General features: G+C 33.5%; 1 long non-coding RNA gene across 2 annotated transcripts in view; it reads left to right on the top strand.

Moving 5' to 3' along the window:
* Window positions 1–15197, top strand: part of LOC110264199 — a 16454-nt gene extending 1257 nt beyond the window's left edge. The window contains exons 2-3 of one of the 2 annotated variants that reach the window (XR_002349927.1): window positions 10592–10724; window positions 14951–15197. This is a non-coding gene — a long non-coding RNA (uncharacterized LOC110264199). Of the gene's footprint in view, window positions 1–4189; window positions 4725–10591; window positions 10725–14950 lie in introns of those variants that run through there. The other variant, XR_002349928.1, reaches the window with a different exon arrangement.

The following is a 15421-nucleotide window of genomic DNA, read 5'->3' as shown; positions in this document are numbered from 1 at the left end:
ATACCGTTATTAATTTTATAATTAAGTCTTTTTTAGTATAAAAAATGTTATAATTAACTGAATATTTCTCTGCAAATCAAAGATATCAATAATTAAGAATCTAACTAGATCTTTGATAATGTATTTTTAGAAAAAATATTCTGTTAATTTTAATATTTTTGATGTGAAAAGAATCTAATTACAAAATTAAAAGCAATGTAGGGACTCAATTGAAAAGAAAAAAAAGTATAGAAACCTAATTATAAATTTAGTGAAATTATAAAGACCAACAGAATAATTAAACTAATTATAAATAATAAAAGACTAGGCTTAAAAACATGAACATAAAAGAATTAGGAAAAAATATAATTTTATAAAATATTTGGATAAAAAATATAATTAAGATGAATTTTCGGACACAAATAAAAATATTAGTAAAGTCTATGGATAAAAGTGTAAATATAATAAAATAACAGGAATCAAATATTGGGATAAAATAGTAATTTAGGCTAATAAGAATAAAAGTGTCATTAAAAAAATTATTTTAGGGTAAAATAGTAAAGTAAAAAGGCATAAGGAATAAATTGATAATTTTGATAAAAGATGATATTAAAAATGATTAGTTATGTAAACTAAGGGTAAAAGTATCATTATAGTGAAAAGATAAGGTTAAAATGAGTAGTAAGTGACTTAGGGAATAAAATGAGTATTTTGGTAATATATATAGGGTTAAACTAGTAAAAGTAGAAACAATAAGGGTTAATAATTAACGCAAAAGTATGAGTATATGATAAAATTTAAGATAAAAGGGTAAAATAGTCATTAGAAAAAAGAATAAGGATAAGTTAGTAATTTAAGAAATATTACGGCAAAACAGTCATTTAAGTAAATGTTAGGAAAAAATAAGCAACTTACAAGGGTAAAATAATAATTTAATAAAAAGATAAATTTAGATTGGTAAATTCTGAAACTTAGGAACAAATTGATCACTCTAGCAAGATATAAGGTTAAAATAAAAAAGTAAGAACATTAGAAATAAAATAGACATCATTGAAAATTGTAGGGATAATTTAGTAAAAGTTGAGTAATGAAAGATAAGATGATCATATCATAAAATAATAAAGATAAAAAGAGAAATTATGAAGAAAAGAAACATAATACAAATGTCTCACCAACATAATAAAATTTTGACAAACGTTTAATAATCGTAGATAATTTATAACAAAAAGAGGGATATATATGCAAATAATGATCAATCATTATATCACAAAGATAAAGAAACTAAGGAGCATAAAAGTCTTTAAGAAAAGATATAAGGACAAAGTACTAAATAACATAAAAGACATGTATGTAAAACGTACGATTAGACACGTATATAGAATGTACGTAGTTGGAGAAATCATATTCGGGTTCCGTCCTGAATAACGTTGGGTGCGGGTAATCAATCAATGTGTAAGTTTATGGTCTGCTTAAGACAGATATGCATCATATTGTTTGTTATATTTTTTTTGTATTTGTGTACTTTGTATTTTTTTTATGACTTATGATTTGTCTGTTCTTAGTTTCTATGTTCTGTGTGTATTATTTGTTGGTTCTCTGTTTTGTCTAAGTTCTATAATAAGTCTATCTTCGTTCCCTATTATTGCTATTAGTTATTGAGGTAGATTAGAAAAGAACTAATAGAAAGCTGGAACCATGATTAATAATCAGATAATTGACAATGCACTTAGGCAAAACCCCACCAACTCTTATGACAATCTTAAAATGTTAGAACCGTTCTCTAGGATCGATATACAATTGTTCTCACCCCCTTCCCTCCCCTTTTCTACATATGAATCCTCTGGGAATGATCGTCGCAACGGGAGTTCTGTTTGTTGAGATGCCATATGTGTTTGCTTACAAGGACACCATGATGGAGGACTCTATCGTTTGGGGAGAGTCGCGTTCCTGGATGTCTATATTCCTCGACTGCCTTTTCACGGATCTGCTGTTTAGTCTGGAGTTCAACCCAGATTATCCATAAGATTTTTAGCTTCTCACTTAAATCCTGGACGTTTGCATCATGCTTTTCCTCCATAGTATTATCATGAGAAGTTTCATCTAGCATGATCACATGTTGGCCCTCAGCCAAAGGTAGCACCAGAGCCTTAGCCCGATCTCATACCAGATGATCCGCTAGCAGCTCAGTTTGACCCTTTGAGAGAGGCACTCGCTCTAGTGAAGATTGGTGGATTCATTAATAGTTCATTTGAGGAGAAGGATCCTAAGGAGGACTCAGCTTGTGAGTCTTATACAGCAACGAATGAGGGCTCTGATTCTCCTCTAAGTGGTGGAGCTACAAAAGATGGGTTGGGGATTGTTCGTGATGACTCCGATACGAGGATGGTTAACTGGTGGCTCTTGATCTAAATGACAGCGATGTGATAGTCTACTGACAAGTACTAGATTATGTTTTTCTCTTCTTATAGTATTTTCTGAGGGATAGGATTTTACTGTTTTTATATTAGTCTAGGTACCAGACTAGGGCCTCCAGTGTGGGCCGGGTTCTGGGAAGTCATATGTATAGTATGTATGTATAGATATGCATATATAATTATAATTATAAGTATATTACATACTAATTTTTGAACTGTGTTATGGGTTGAGTATATGGTATGATTTTTTATGATATCTTTTGATGTATGAACTGAGCCCTGAGATATTATATGATAGTTGCTTTATTGTATATTATGGCATGTGATTGTATAGTTTCATTTTAAATTAATCTTTAATTAAAGAAGCTAAACTTATAAAAACTCAGCTAACCCAACGCGACCAGGATAGCATGAGAGGCTCATATCTATATACATAATATAGAGTCTAGAGTCCCTTAGGTTGATTGAATAGTAACGCCTAACGATTGATAGTTGTCCATACATACTGAGAGTTGGGATGATATAATTAACACCATTGATGACTTTTGAACTAACATGAATTTACGTTTCTAAATGTAAGGAGTCAATTTGGTCATTTTATAAGGTCTTGGACTTAATTGGTACGAGTTAGGAATTTCAAGGACCGTTTGAAGCATTACCTTAATATATATTTGTGCATTTAAATAAAAAGTAACTTACAATAATTAATTAAACTATAATTACAGTCTCTCCTTTTTCTGATCTAAAGTTAAGTTTGAATTTTAAGGAGTAAAACCTCATCCTGACTTCTAACAATTTTTATAAGTAACGACCCACATCCTAACAAAATCAAAATGTCATTTCAATGACCGTCATTCATATGTTTTATTAGATATCCTAGCACCTTTATTAAACTCTCTGTAAAATGATAATGACATAATTCTAGCTGTATTGTTAGCTGTATACGTGTTACTGTACAATTTAGTTAGGACACATAGTCTCTTACTGAGTCATCAAAACGGCTCCATTCCCTTATTAATATCAGTTCTTTAGAATGACAAGAAAAATTGAACTTCTAAACAAAAAATAAAAATAAAAGAAAAAATTACCCTAAATGATTATACTTAAATGCTAGATAACATATGAAGTAAATACATAAATACTTTGATTTCAATAATTTTTTTTACCCTATATTTTTCAACTTTTCTCAAAGATGACTAATTTATTTACCCAAACTAAGCATTATACGGATAATAAAATTTTTCACCCAAAAAATAATTTTTCCATTTAATTTATTAATTATTAAGATGAATTTTTCATTATTTCTTTAAGAAAAAAGGTAACAAAAGATAAAAATAAGGGAGGAAATGCTATTCAAGGGTCAATACTAAAAGTAATAGTAATGTGGAGACAAATTAGAGTTAGGGGTGGCAAACGGGTTGAAACCCACTGGGACGGCTCGCATAACTCGCCAAAAAGGGCGAGTCTAGCTAGAAATTTGAGATCACACTAATAAAAACATCTGGCTAACTCGCATTGCCTAATCCATGGGCTTTGGCTGGTTTCGGCAGAGCAGGGTGGGCTTGTCCGGCGGGCCTGCCATTCCTTTTTTTTCTAGGTTATAACTTGGACATTGTTTGAATGATTAGAGACTTGGATAATGTCTATTTTGGTTTGGACAATATTTGTTGGATTATTTTGTTACAAAATACATGGTTGATGATTATATTTATTGGAAATTTAAAATTATAAAGACTTTGTTGTTTGTGAATTTAGAAATTATTGGGTTATTGAAATGTTTGTGGAATTGTATGCAGAAAAAAAAGAAGAAATTGGTGGACTTAGCCCGTCAAACCGCCAACCCGCCATTAGGCGTGGTGGGATAGAGATTCGAGATTGCCTCACTAGGAGGGTCGAGCCGGGCTAGCCCGCCAACAGGTGGACTTTTGATGGGGCAGAACAGACTAGCCTGCCTGCTACCCCTAATTAGAACTTGGTGCTTCTTTTTTGGCTGGTCTTTATAATTTTTTATTTCATCTTATTGCTCTCAAAATACCCACATTTTTATCACTATAGTGAGAATGCAAGTTCCTAATTGATAAAAACACATGCAATGGAGGAACTTTCCACAGGACCATAACAGAGGACCACACCATCGATTTGGATGATTTCAAAAACAACTATTCGCTGTCAAGAATCAAGATGATGTCCCACCGTCAACTATTCACCATCACTATATCATCAAGTCGTCGTTGGTCTTCCGTCAAGTGTTTTTCCACGGTGTCTCTTGTTGGTGCCAAGTGTGGTATCCTTAAGGTTTTGTGTAATTGTTGGTGTGAATGGAGGAGATGGTTGGGAAATCTCCTTCATATGAGGGTAGGAAAGTGAAACACATTATTTTGGGAATGGACAAAACACAACCATTTTGATTATTTAGCAGAGGACTATGTCTTAACCAAATTGGTTATTCAATAGAGGACTATACAAATTATTTGTTTTTACTTAAAATATCATATATTACATCTACTAAAATGTTATGATTTCATCCTAGTACAAAATCGAAAGTGAAATAATAAAAATATAACAAGTGTTTCTTGATTAATACTATCTTTTATAACTAAAAAAATATATATAAGTTATCAATCAACCACAAATTATACAAGAGAGTCATGAACTGAACAAAGACAAGAACAATTATATATTTATAATACAACAAGTTAACAAATTAACAAATTATAACAAATTACAAGGCAGAAACAATTAGCAAGTTATAGCAAATTACAAGTTATAGGCCAGAATTTTTTTTTGCCCCAACCATTTTTTTTGTATTTAAAATTGTCTCTAAAGTTTAACTTAATTTTGAAATCGTTCTTTTTACTTAAATCTTATAATTTATAACCAAAATACCCTAAGTGAAAAATTATAAAATAAAATAAAAAAGAAAAAATAGAAAGAGAACAACGAGAGGGAGAAAGAGAATCGGGAGGGGGGGAGGGAAGAAGGGGGAAGGAAAGGTGGCGACGTCGCCTATGATGGAAAGGACGGACGTCAACACCAGCAGATCAGCGAGGGAGGATGTTCGCTGAGTCGCCGTTCTACTCCTCCTCCTTACTAGTTCGCCGCGTCATCGTGCTCCTGCTCCTCCTCCTCCTCGCATGTCGCCGCTGGTCCTCCTTAGGGTTAAAAGTCACGATATGGAGAAATCTCTCTGTTACCTAGATTATTTTTTTTATCAATAGTAGATGTAGACTTATTTGTTATAATTTTATTTTTAGTGGGAGTACATATGGAGTACATATGGAGTACATAGTATATAAAGTGTAATAACTCAACAGATATTTTTAAGGAGATTTTTCATTCTCTTCAATAATGAGAATAACTTATTTTTTTCCCTCTCTTAATCCATTTTGGTTCATCAAACCAGCAATATCACAGCTTGAACAGTTTAGGACATGAGATTTTCTTCATGGTGCGGTGAGCGTAGAGAGCAACAAAGCTGTGAATCAAATTAAAAAAGTTGTGAATTGAGATCCAATTATTGCCAATTTTGCCATTTTCTTTCTTTTCCTATTTTTTCTTTTGATATTTACTTTCCCCCTTTCTTACCTTTTCCTTCAAACTCATTCCATAGAGTTTGATGAGAAGCTATTTCAAAAGATTCTTTCTTGATGAACATAGCTGTTTCGATCAACAAGTTGGAAGGAAGAAGATCTGAATCTTTATTACTCTGTGATTTATTGAATTCTCAAAATTGCAAACATGGTAAACAGATCCTCAAGTGGTGATTTTGACAATCAGAGCAATGTCAATCTCCTCTATCAACTCACAAATCTTTAATCTCAAATTTTGAAGAATACTACAAGTCTGATTCAATATCATTCAAACCCGTATTTTCTTCCCCCTAGAGAAAATCTAGGTAGTAGAAGTCTTGGAGCTACATTGGCATGCTCTCATTGTAACAAGCAAGGCCACACCAGAAGATGTGTGCTATAAGAAGCATGGGTACTCCTCCCATTTCTATCAACAGCAATAACATAACACCACCATCAATCACGTGATCATTGGGGGCATGATGATATACTCAGTGACAAGTAATCTCAGCCCAATTGTCTTCAAGAGAATACTGGAATATCAAGATCTGGGTTCACTCCAGAGCAAAGATTTGCCTTGTTAGAATTGATCAAAGATAAATGTGTGTAGCAACAACCTCATATTGCAAATTAAATTTTGACTAATTCCATTCAGACCTCCACTCTAGGTAAAACCATTACATTACATTTTAATGCAAGAATTATGAGTATTATCACTCTAAAATCTGCACTATGGGTCATTGACTCTAATGCAATAGATCATGTGACTTTTTACTTAAAAGATTTTGCAAGCTTTCAAAATATTGCTTCAATCAATGTGATATTGCCAAATGGGACCAAAACTGATAGCACCATCATTGGCACAATCACATTCTCTAAATTTTTTTTCAAAAATATTTTATAAATTCCTTCTTTTGATTTTAAACTGATCTCTGTGTCAAAATTAACCTCAAACTTATATTATCAACTGTTAATCAATGATAAGTATTGTGAGATACAAGATCGATCCACATCAAAGATGATTGGCATTGCTGAGCGTATAGAAGGGTTATATACAATGAGTAGAGAACCAGAATTCTCTCACTTTCTCCCTCCTCCAACAAAGCAAGCTTCATTGGCAGCAACTATGACTACTACTCATCTCACAACACCTTCACACAGTGAGCACAACAACATTTAGCATCTTAGATTAGGACACATACCCATGCATAAATTGATTTTACTAAAGAAGTATTATCATTTTATAGATTGTATTGTTTCAAAAATTTCTTGTGAATCATGTCATTTTGCAAAACAAAAGAAATTATCTTTTGATATTAGTACCACTGAAATAAAAGACTGTTTTGACTTAGTTCATATGGATATTTAGGGTCCTATTTCTGTCCCTTCCAATGAAGGACATTTGTATTTTTTTACTGTGATGGATGGCAAGAGCAGATTCACTTGGATTTTTTTTTATGAAAACCAAATCTGAGGCATCACAATTGGTTATTAATTTTGTGAATTTTGTCAAAGTACAATTTGAAAAATAATTAAGTGTATAAAGACTAAGAATGAGCCAGTATTCACTCTAAAATCCTTTTTTGCATCAACTGGCATTTTACACCAAACCTCTTGTGTCAAAATACCATATCAAAATGGGATTGTAGAGCGAAAACACCAGCACATTTTAGGTGTTACTAGAGCACTGTTATTTCAATTAGGAATTTCACATTGTTTTTGGCAATACACAGTCGCTCACGCTATTCACCTAATTAATAGACAGCCTAGCATTAAATTGGATAATGCTAGTCCTTATAAGCTTTTGTATGGTAATTTAGCTAACCTTTTATATTTAAGAGTATTTTGGTTCTCTTGCATATGCCTCCACATTAACAAATTCAAGAACAAAATTAGACCCAAGAGCCAGGAAAATAACTTTTCTCGGTTTTAAATTAGGAACAAAGGGTTTTCGACTTATTAATTTAAAATCAAAAGAAATTTTCATATCTAGAAATGTAACTTTCTATGAAACTCATTTTCTATTTTCATATTTCACTAGCACTGACATTCATGCGGTACCTACTCGTACTCCACAATGCATTGATCTTTTTCAATATGATACACCATCCACACATATTTATAATCACCCATACCTACCACACTCACAGATTCAAATGAACATTTGTTAAGTTGAATGCACCCACCAATTTTCTCACACACCATGCACCCATTACCATACCATACACCAATAATGCACCTACATCACAAAACTGCGACATCACACAAGACCGCATCACTAGAAAATCTGAAAGAGTCAAGAAACCTCCTGCTTATTTGAAGGACTATCATTGTATGATAACCCACGTAGCTCACTCTAGCAACTTTGCCAACTCTAACTCTTTATATCCTATCTCACAACACTTGTCATATGATAAACTAACCCTAAAATATAAGTCACTTTCTCTAGCCATCATCTCAAATCCAGAACCTAGCACTTATGAGGAAGCGGCTACACATGAATGTTGGAGAAAGGTAATATAAGATGAATTGACAGCTCTAGATCAGAACAGAACTTGGTGTCTCACTGAACTCCCAAAAGGCAAGAAGGCTGTGGGTTGCAAATGGGTTTTTCGGGTAAAATTCAATCCTGATGGCACCATAGAGAGGCACAAAGCGAGGCTAGTTGCAAAAGGATTCACTCAAGTGCAAGGACTAGATTATGGTGATACTTTTAGTCCAGTTGTCAAAATGACTACCCTACGAGTAATGTTAGCCTTAGCAGCGGCAAAGAAATGGCATTTGAAATAGCTGGACGTCAATACTGCCTTTCTTCACGGAGATTTGGACAAGAAAGTTTATATGAAGATACCACCCAATTTGGCTGTGTCACAATCAGGTTTGATTTGTAAATTGCAAAAGTCTCTATATGAGCTTAAGCAAGAAGGCAATGGAACGGTAAGCTCACTCAGACTCTTGTGGATGCTGGTTATAAGTAATTTTTTTTATATTCATTCACTCTTCATCAAGAAACAATCTGAAAGCTTCACTGCAATTCTAGTATATGTTGATGACTTAGTTTTAACCGGGAATGACATTGGCGAAATCAATACCATCAAGAAAATTTTGGATGACAAATTCAAAATAAAGAATTTTGGTGATCTCAAGTACTTCTTAGGAATGGAAGTAGCACGCTCTAACTCTGGAATGCACATTTATCAGCGGAAGTACGTCATGGACCTTTTCAAGGATTTTGGTTATCTAGATTGCAAGCCTCTCTCCACTCCTTTTGATTATAGTCAGAAACTCTCAAAGGAATCTGGTACCATTTTAACGGACAACACTACTTATAGACAGCTCAGCCGACTCCTTTACCTCATAAACACTAGACCTGATATTTCTTATGCTGTGGGACGTTTGAGCCAGTTTTTGGACTGTGCAACCACTTCTCACCTACAGACTGCTTCCTGTGTACTCCGATATTTAAAGGGTAGACCTGCAACTGGTCTATTCTTCTCCTATACTTCTAATATGCATCTCACTGGATTTGCCGATGCTGACTGGGCTACCTGTGTCGATACTCATCTTTCTGGTTATTGCTTCATGCTTGGAAACTTTCTCATTAGCTGAAAGAGTAAGAAGCAAACCACAGTTGCTAAGTCTTCTGCAGAAGCTGAATATAGGTCTTTTACTGTTGTCACTTGTGAAGCTTGTTGGTTATCTTTCTTGATGGATTTCATTGGTTTGCCGTTTCAAAAGTCTATCATTTTATTTTGTGACAACCAGTCAGCCATTCACGTTGCCAATAATCCCATCTTTCATGAAAGAACCAAACACATTGAAGTGGACTGCCACATTGTTCTTGAAAAGCATTTGTTTGGTCTCATTCATCTGATACCAGTTCATTCTAAAGATCAACTTGCTGATTTTCTTACCAAAGCTCTACCACCGGGTCCTTTCCTTACTAATATTTCCAAGCTATGATTGTTAGATTTATACAATTCTAGCTTACAGGAGGGTGTTACCTAGATTATTTTTTTTATCAATAGTAGATGTAGGCTTATTTGCTATAATTTTATTTTTAGTGGAAATACATAAGGAGTACATAGTATATAAAGTATAATAACTCAACAGATATTTTTAAGAAGATTTTTCATTCTCTTCAACAATGAGAATAACTTATTTTTCTCCCTTTCTTAATCCCTTTTGGTTCATCAAACAATCAACATCACAGTTTGAACAGTTTAGGACATGAGATTTTCTTCACTCTCTAAGTCAGATAACAAAGAAATTACAAGATAAATAAAGGGTCAAAAAATTATTGCACTCACATCAACATTGGTTAGTGAATACAAAGGTAAGATCTTTTTCAAAAAATTTTAAATCTATTATTTTTCTTAGTTCAAAGAATTATATTTATATAATACATTAAATAAGACAAATACAACACAATTTTATTTTATATAACCTATTATAATATTTTAGGTGATTATTCGGTTAGCACAACTTCAAGGACAAAAATCTACATCAATTCACAAACTGAAGAATTCACACAGCTGACTTATGTGTATTTCATAACTAATAAGTCTCTTAAAAATTAATTCATTTATTTAATTATTCAATTTAACAAATATAAAAAATTCTAAATAGGACTGATCAACATGAAGAAGTAATGGAGATACCAAGCCAAGACAACACCAACATAAATCCTCAGAGCAGAATGATTAGAAATCGAATAACAATCCAATATCTAATGGCCAGACAATGGAAATCTGATAATCAGGTATGACAAAAAAACTCATAATACGCATCATACATTCATACTTACTCAAATACCATATACCTAATGATAACATAAATTGAATATTGGAATACATCTTCACAATTTTAGCAACTATAAACGAAATTGATGACAAATTTGGATGAAACTATGTTGAATGTGAAAAGTGTCAGAAGAAAGCATATAAAAAAGGAGATAACTACATTTGTGACACATGTAATCAAACACCACAATATCCAACTATGAGGTAACTCTATATACTTTTCATAATCCCATCTATCAAATTATTAGTTACTAACCCAATACTTATTTTAGGTTTAGAATTCAATTAAAGGTTTCAGATCAAAGTGCTACAACAGCTTTTGTAGTATTTGATGAAGTAAAAAAATGCTTGGGCACAACTGCTTCAAATCTAATGACACTCTAGAAAAGTAATGACATTGAAGCACCACCCCATAAAAAATTTGTGCAACCTCACACTTATATTTGAAGTCAAAGTAAATGATTTTAATCTCAAAGAAGATTCTCAACAATACATTATTACCAAGGCATTTGTTCCAACTAAAAATACTGAATCTCAACACCCATTATTTTGATATATGCTGCTTGAATTTATAACTATACTTACAAAGTTACTGGCAAATGATTTGAATTTGACCTTAATAATGGATTTATTATAACTAAATATTTATTATTACGAAATTCATATCTTGAATTTGCACATGAGACCATATACTTTTATGAGAGCATATTCTTAAAACAAATTATTAATACTTACTATTCTGAAATGGTGAAATATGTTAGCATCTTTTATGATTTAAAAAATATGACTGAAAATAATTTATACCAGAAAGTATTGTTTGATTTGATTTGATTTGAGATTTTGTATATCTGAAAGATTAAATAGTTTGTTATAGTTTTAATTAAATGTTTTGAATTGGTTTGGGAGGCCCGTATTAGAAAATCGTCCTTAACAACGGTCATGACGTTAACCTAGATGCATCTGACTCAGACCTCAGCTAAATAGGGACGTTGTGTAACACCCTACCACACAGAGCTTTACACCTAGGATGTAAAACAGAGGTAGCGAGGTGCTACGACCTCTAATAATTGAAAGGATTTAATATACGTGGAGCCTTGATGAAAATGTAAAGCAAAAATCACAAAATATATAAAAGCGCAACGTTAAGAAAACGTGGTTACTTGCGTACGAAGAAATCTAAAGTCCACTAACATAACTATACAAAAGATAAGAGTAGAAGATCAATGTTACAAAATAACAAACTCCTGACTAAGCCTGCGAAGCTAAGGCTGGCCAGAGAATATATATATATATATATATACACACAAAGCCCCAAGTCCCAAAATGCACATGCATAAACCCTAGTTCTCCATAAAATCTCTAAGAGGTACATAAACAAAGCATTCTTATACACAAGAGGAGAAACTATAAATTTATACATAATAATATCAAAATAACAAAAGGAAATCCCAAAGTAAATCACTTTGCCGCAGAAACTCCAGACGCCTACCGAGGTGCCTCTCGACCTGCATCTGAAAAATGACAACACAGTATGGAATAAGAATCGGAGGTTCTCAGCATATTAAAGGTGCCCTGCACATAAGATATAAGGTCCTGAAAATGCTAGAGGCAATCCTAGAACGCCGACATTCAGATTATAAAACTTAAGAATTAAAACTGAAACCATATATAAGGGTGGTTTTCTAAGGATTCTTAAACTTAACCAAATACTTTAACCTAACCCTCCATCATCCTCCTTCCTCCAAAGCTTCTGTCACCAGTATAATCACACAGACAAACAAGCAGACAATAACAAACACAATTAGGATACAAGTAATGCAAGTAGCACGTATACAAGTAAGCATATGAAAGTCACATAGGCATTCCTAATTAGAGCATGAACAAGCAATTCAAGTAATATGCTTATGATGTATGCCTATGGCTGTTGATATTAACTGTCGGTTACTTAGCCAGCCCGACATGTCCTGGTAGCTAACCTGGACAGAACACCAAACACGGAGCAAGTGGGACAATGCCTCAACCCTTGCATCTTACCCGCATACTTGGAGTAGGGGACAACTTCACCCTGCCTCTTACCCAGGCAGTGTTATATTCTCGGCCCGGAGCAAGTGACAACAGAACATAGCCCTTGCATCTTACCCGAAGCCTTGAACTTTTTCGGAGTAAGTGGATAATACCACTGCATCTTACCCGGCTTATTGACTCTTACTCGGAGTAGGTGGATAACACCACTGCATCTTACCTGGAGTCACATACAGAAACACACTTTCATTATCATTATCATTCATTCATTCATCCATTCATTCTCAATTCATATCCGGAGCAAGTGGATAACACCACTGCATCTTACTCGGCGTCCTCGCCTCTTACCCGGAGCAAGTGGATAGCACCACTGCGTCTTACCCGGAGGCACATCACAATCAATTTCAATTTCATTATCATTATAATTAATTCATAATCATCTATAACCAATGCATAATCATCCTTTTCAACCATGGCATCACATATACTTCAATTCTCTGCATTTTTCATACATAATTCATCATTTTTAAACCTTGCTTCACCCCCAAGTTACCACTCTTTTCTAGTTCCATCTCATCACTAGGCTTACTAACAAAATCTAGGACCAAAGGAATGAAAATAGAGGTTTAGAAGTTTAAAATTAGGTATAAAATTCAAAAACCAGATTTGATAAAACAGGGGCCACGCGTACGCGTGGGCGTGAAAATCTTTGCTCGCGTACGTGTGAATCCCGACCCGAAAGGGTTGGTCGCGTCGCGAGCAGCTAGACGCGTACGCAAACCCTAGGTCATGCGTACGCGTGGGCGTACGTTTTGTCAAAAATTTTAACCAAGTCTAAAAAGCTGCAGAATTTCAATTTTAAAACCCAAACTTTCGACGTGCATAACTTTTTCGTTTTAAATCATTTTTCTTCCATTCTTCGAACGACGTAAACTTCACGGATCCAATTTTTATATAAAATAGATTTGAAACATTTGGGGTCCAAAAACTGAGTTATGGCTCGCCGAAATTCGGTCAAAAACTAAAGTTACACAAAACTTCAAAACCTCTACTTTCTTAAAAATCCAACTTCAATTTAACTTACTATACCCATAAATCCCAACACAACACATTTTTCTCAACACCACAATAACCACCATATCTTACCATATCTCAAATCAACAATGTCATGCATCAATCTCTCAAATACATCAACAAAATCATAATTCACCCATCCTAAACATATACATTCATGTCACTAACCCATTAATCATCAATTCATCAATTCACATTCTAATATTATCATCAGTAGCAATCACCCAGTCAAACACACAACTCATATTACAAATCATCACAAGGATGCTAAGCATTAATCATTCCTTTATGTTCTAACCTATCCTATGGTGGTCTAGCCTAAGTTTTCGTAGAACATTATATACTAAATACACGAAAACTAAACCATACCTTAGCCAATTTTCACGTATTATCCGAGACAAACCACACAAAGTAAGCTCACAAGTGCAACCACCAAAATTCAACCTCCAAAGTTTCACCAAGCATCCAACATTTGCAATTAAGCTCTAATTCACATTACCACATCCATATACTAGATTTTCAATACCCAAACACATATAATCAAGAAACTCCAATAGGGTTTAAGGGTTCTCACCTCACCAATGGAGAATTGGAATAAGACTCGGCAAGTTCACCAAGTTAATTTGATCCTAAACACCGAAATTACACAAAATTCCAATACCAAAGCCCAATGATTTTCGAAACTGAAACTGAGGAAATCGAGGAAAAAAATTTGACTTCCTTACCTTACAATATATCGGGCTTTGTAGAGCTCGACGCCGCAGACTCGTGGCCATAAATGGTGCAGCGATCGGAGTTCGGAGCGAAAAGTTATGTGGATTTAAGTTAATGCCAAGGGTTTGGAACCTTGGAAATGTTCTCCCTCATCTCTTGTTGGATTCCAGCGTTCTTGCATGCAGAAGAAAGAGAAATGAGCTGAAGCTCACCTAAGTAAGTGAGTTGGTTGGGTTCACGGGCCCGGTTCGGGTTCAGTTTGATCGGTTCGGTTCGTTCGACCCAATCTTGGGCCAAATTCTTTGAAATTGGTGTCAAAATTCTTGTTTTAATGAGCTCTATCCTAACTTAATATAATATTCAGCTAATTTTGCAGGGTTTACACGTTGTTAAACTAATGTGTAGACCACACGTTAGATCTGTTATTCTATATAGACACACAAGAAGAAATGACTACCTTTAGAAGTGGAGCTATCTAAGTGTGAACTATTTGATTTGATTTATGTACTGAGAACTAGTACTATTTTTTAAATAAAATTACTTTGATAATAATGTTTATATAGTCTCGTGTGGATTATAGATGTATTACCTACTTATTAAGTTACAAAACTCATTTCATTTTTTAAAAAATATTTTCCAAAAACAAATACATGTATATGTGAGCCCTTCTATTTAAGAATAATGATCTGTAATTGATATCTATTTTTTGTTAAATTCTTAAACGTTATATGCTCCATATGTCACATATATGATTCAATTATATTTTATATTTTGTTAAAAATAATGTGTAACTATTTATTCTATTATTTATAAATTTATTAAAAATATTTATAACTTTTTTATTTAA

This window comes from Arachis ipaensis, chromosome B07 (genome assembly GCF_000816755.2).
Source record: "Arachis ipaensis cultivar K30076 chromosome B07, Araip1.1, whole genome shotgun sequence".
Lineage (NCBI taxonomy): Eukaryota > Viridiplantae > Streptophyta > Magnoliopsida > Fabales > Fabaceae > Arachis > Arachis ipaensis.
Note: the sequence above shows the minus strand (reverse complement) of the source record. Positions and strands in the feature narration are given on the sequence as shown.